Consider the following 5062-nt stretch of genomic DNA (forward strand, 5'->3'; position numbering starts at 1 on the left):
CGGATTCATTTCTTCTTTCTCTAGGGTTGGTTCCTAGTGTATATGCTCTTCTTTTGAAGTTCTTGATCCTTTTCTTCCTCCTCTTCACAATCTATGTAAAATAATTTCTTCTCAGCACACTTATGACCTTTAATGTATTTGTTGTCACAATTGTAACAAAGCCCTTTTCCTCTTTTTTCTTCCAATTGTTATGGTGTCAACCTTGTAGGTTGTGGAAGGTTAGGAAAAACAACACTTCCATCTTTACAGTTGCGAGTGGTAGACTTCCTTATTGCCATAATTTTTCTTTCCACTTTTCTTGCCAAATTGTATGCCTTCTCCAATGAATCAGGTTCCCAAAGGCGAACCTTTTGTTGGATGTTATCTTTTAAAGTCCCTCTGAAGACATCAATCCTCTGCTTCTCTGGAATATCATTTACCCTTATATTTATTTTTGGAATTCTTCAATGTGCTCTGCCATTGAACCCTTGTGTTTGAGATTTATCAATTGGCTAAAGAAGGTGTTTCTCTTTGTCTCCTCATAATGTGTTATCATTTCCTCTGTGAAAATTGACCAAGTGACAAGTACTTTATGAGAGAAAATCCCTCTATACAATACAAATTGATTCAATTCTAAATATAAAGATGCAATAGGTACCTTTTGTAAAATTTGCACATCATGTATATCAAAATATTGCTCCATCTATAGTATCCATGTTATCGGATCCTTGCCATCAAACTTCCTCATATCTCTTTTACTTTCTTTTAGGAGGTCAATAATGAAACAAATTTAACTATGTAGTTTCAAATCTCAAAATTCTTAAATTTAGACCTCTGGTAGCCCTCTGCGTCCTCTTTCCAATTCCACCAGTCTGATCGAAATTGGATTCTCCAAGAAAGAGTTATGCCCAATCTCCTAAGATGACCTGATTATATACTTTTTCAGTGGAGAAAACTTGTACGAAGTTCCATGTATCGTTGTTTCGACCTTAAGATCTGAAACCGGTACACAAGAAACTGCAGTCTGTCCTCTATCTGTAACTTCTTACAAAATTTCAACCTGATGCACAAAGAGAAAGTTATGACAATTTTCCCAAGGTCACCGGTTTGGGATGTAATTCGGGAGCCTACAGAAACCCTAAATGTCTTGGACCTTATCTCCAAAAATATAGCGAAACAAGATTTAAAATTTGGGCTCGAGGTTCACCAATATTTCATCTCGAATGGGTTTTAATTTAAGAGTCTGAAACTTCGTAGAAAAAACTTATAGTGAAAATGTCACGATGGCCTCTTTGAGAGGGAATTCTAGAGCTTGCAAAAACCTTAACTTCCTCAGATTATATCTCCGAAAGTATAGCGAGACAAGATCTAAAATTCAAACTCGAGGATCACTGAGATTTCGTCTCAAATGGGTTTTTTTTAGCTTTTGAAACATCGCAAAAACAAAGTTATAGCGAAAATTCCACGATGACCTGTTTTGGAGCAGCGAAACCCTAGAATCCAAACCTCAGATACCAAATGTTATGCAACCAACTCACAAAATAGAAGAAAATATATATAAACGCCTTCAAAATCAGCCTCTTCGAGGGGGAAACCTCCTTTACATTACACAAATGAACAATTCTTAGATGATACAAATGACAAGACCTCCTTTCTATATATAGGAGTCTAAGGGGTCCCAACACAATCAGGGCCTACATAACAATAATATTGTAGGGGCACAACAATAACAATATTGGGCTTCTATGGGTCATAATAATAACAACATGGGGACTATATGGGCACAATAGTAGAATAAGGGGGTTGCACTAATAACAATAAGGGGTTACACTAGTAGTATAGGGACCTAACATCGAACCTGAATCTTATGTGACACCTAAAGATCCTTACGGCCTATGTCACTGTGGTTTGTTGAATTTGCAGCCCTTATGAAATTGCAGAAGTCTACCTATATCTACTATGGCCCTATTTTTGAAATTTCAGCCTAGGGTTTCCTCAAAAGTCACAATTAATGTTTGTAGACTTGGAAGGCACCTACAATCAATGGATAATAATTGCTCTCCATTTGAAGGAACCCACATTTTTCGTGTAGTAAGGTTCATCAAAAGTATGCAACATGGGTACTCCTTGGATACAAAATTAAATTTTGCATCGACCAAGTGTTCTCGCTAGAAATTTGAGTAAAATCATAGGGAGATAAGTTGAAAATAAGAATTGAAAAACTAGTCTTTTATTTTTTTATTATCTTTTTACTTTTTTACTCCAAAAATGGTGAATCATCCCCTATGGTTGACATCATCATATTGAATCTTATTGGTTCTTATTAAAAAAAAAAAATTGGTACATTTTTTGTTTTGAGGCCCATTTTTTACCACAAAATTTCTCTAATGTTGTTGTTTTACAGGATTTGTTTGAGAACATTGCACAGTAAGATGTTTTGATATTTATGATGATTGAATCATATGCTTGATAGTGATATATGACTATACTGGTGACCTAGATGGTTTCTACACTGAGACAAGATTGCTATGGCAGTGATGTTATGACTTGGCTTGAATAGAGCAAATTTGACAGAGTTAGAATCTGATGATATTACTACAAGCTTGAGCAGAAAGAGCTATTCAGTAGTTAGGGTTAGATATGCACTTTGGACAAAGATAGAAGTGGTTGATATTGACAGCTATATTTTGATGTGCAGAGGTAGATTCGATTGACAAAATTTGTGTTGAAGTTCAATTTCTTTGTATTGATTCAGAGCATAGGTGGATCCAATTGAAAATTATGAATTGTAGTTTGTTGGTTGATCAGGGTGGTTAGGTGGTGCAAGGAAGGATAATGGAGTCTCTTTCATGTCGGATCCTGAGAATACTTCAGGGAAACATGGTGCTGCTAGAGCAAGTTGGAGCCTGCACAGGGCATTGGAGTGTTTGTCCAGTTGTAGTTGGTACACGAGGTATTGGAGCATCTTCAAGTTAGAGCATGTAAACTATGGCATTCGAGCGTCCTCCCAGTTGCAGTTGGTAAACATGGCATTGGAGCATGCTACATTTTGGAGCTTGTAAATTAGGACGTTGGATCCTCCTTCAGTTGAAGCTAAAAAATTATTTAAATTGCTAAAGACTAATACTAAGAAGCATTCAGTGGTTTTTGTCCCGGAGGGGTTTCCATCTAAAAATCTATGTGTCTATTGTCTCTATTTCTTATGCATTGTTGAATGGGGTTGATTATGTTTATGTTTATCTGATGCTAATAACAATCAATTCTCTATGGAATTAAAAATATAGTAATTAATAAGAAACATTGATTCAAACCCCTCTTAGTATTTTCAACAAAGGTCATTAATGAAGTTGTGATTAAAAAGAATTGTAGAAGATAGAGAACATAAGAAAATAGGAATGACAACCAATTGATAACGAAGTTCTTCTAGTATGGACTACATCTCTAGGTCTTGCCTCTAAGGGAGTGGCCTCTTTATTAATCAGATGCCAAGCATTAACACACTTTGTTACGTCACTTAGTCTTCAATCTACTACACGGAGCCTACAAAATTGCTTCTAAGGTAGTGGTGTTCGTAAGTCACTTACCTCCCTTCTTGCTACTAAAAACAAGCTCAAAAACACGTTGTCTACAAATTGCACCCAAAATACAAATGAAGCCTTCAAAACCTACAACAAAAATGAGCCCCTCTGCTACTATGAAGTGGTTCCAAATACCACCAAAAATCTCCCTCATTAGGGGAATTTTGAGGTTAAAATGGGCCTCAAAAAAAATGTACTAAAAGAATTAACTTTAAAAGAACCAATAGGATTCAAGATGATTATGTCATCCCCAAGGGAAAATATTTTGAAGGGAAAGAAGAAAACTAATATTTTTTTTTAATTGTATTTTCAACTTATCTCCTTATAGGTTTACTCAAATTCGAAGTGTAGACACCCATTGGGTGTGGAATTAAATTCCACATCCAACAAGTATCCAATATACATACTTCTGAGAAGATTCAATATAAAAAACAAAACAAAAAAATTGAAGATACATTACAAAAACATTGAATTTAATTCTACATCAAATAGGTGTCTACACTTGAAATTTGAGTAAACTGATAAGGAGATAAGCCAAAAATACAATAAAAAAGGTAGCTTCTTTTATTTTTCTTTAAAAATGGCATAACTCTTATTTTATTATTTTCATTAGGAGGCCCGTTTTAAACCTAAAAATACCCCTAATGTTGGTTGTTGCAAAAATGAGCTCTAAAAACCTGTTTATATAGTTTGTAGGCTTAAAATTTCCTTTAAAACAACTAAACTTTGTGAAAATGTTAAAGCTTATTTCCCTGGAATGATCATTAAATTTCAATATTTAGAATATCGGTTTCCAACCAAATTGGGGTCAAACCTACGAAGGTGGAATTTGTTATACTTATTTTAAGAAATTTGAATCATATGGTTACTCCCAAATAAACTTTTGACATATCATCTACGCATATAAATGGGTGAGCTTACATATATTAACAAATATAACTCAAAGTAGCCCATACATTATGAAACATAGAGTTAATATGTTGAGATATATATATCATAACGAAATAGAAGATGAAATATCCCGGGGTTGTAACTTTGGCATACGATCTCCATTTGACTTGCAAAATGTCTCGTTAGAAATATCTATCCGAGAAATACAACTTTGGGAAGAGCAACATTAGTCCATCTACCCATGTTGCTCCCAGTTTTCCCCGAAAACGTTGTTTAGGGCCTCAAAACGGCTCCGGAAGTTCAGGACTCGAAAACTGCTAAAAATAGTAAATTGTGCTACAATTAATTAAACTGAAAAGCTAAAAGAAACAATGGTGGGGGTCCAAGTGGACTTTGCAGGTGGACACCAATATCCACCTGGATCATTCCTCCCCCCTTAAGAAGCAATGGTCCCCATTGCGTTGAGTTCCTCCATGAGATGAGGAAACTTCTGCTGAGCTTGGTCCCTGGTGAGCCACTTTCCTTGGTGAAGGAGTTGGCCTGCTTTGACAACTCGATACAGTTGGATATTCTGTTGGTGAGTGTGCTTGATCTGTGTGTCCATGATCCGATCA

Source organism: Pinus tabuliformis, chromosome 4_1 (genome assembly GCF_031772625.1).
Source record: "Pinus tabuliformis cultivar Carrire ecotype Pingquan chromosome 4_1, CPIR1, whole genome shotgun sequence".
Taxonomy (NCBI): domain Eukaryota; kingdom Viridiplantae; phylum Streptophyta; class Pinopsida; order Pinales; family Pinaceae; genus Pinus; species Pinus tabuliformis.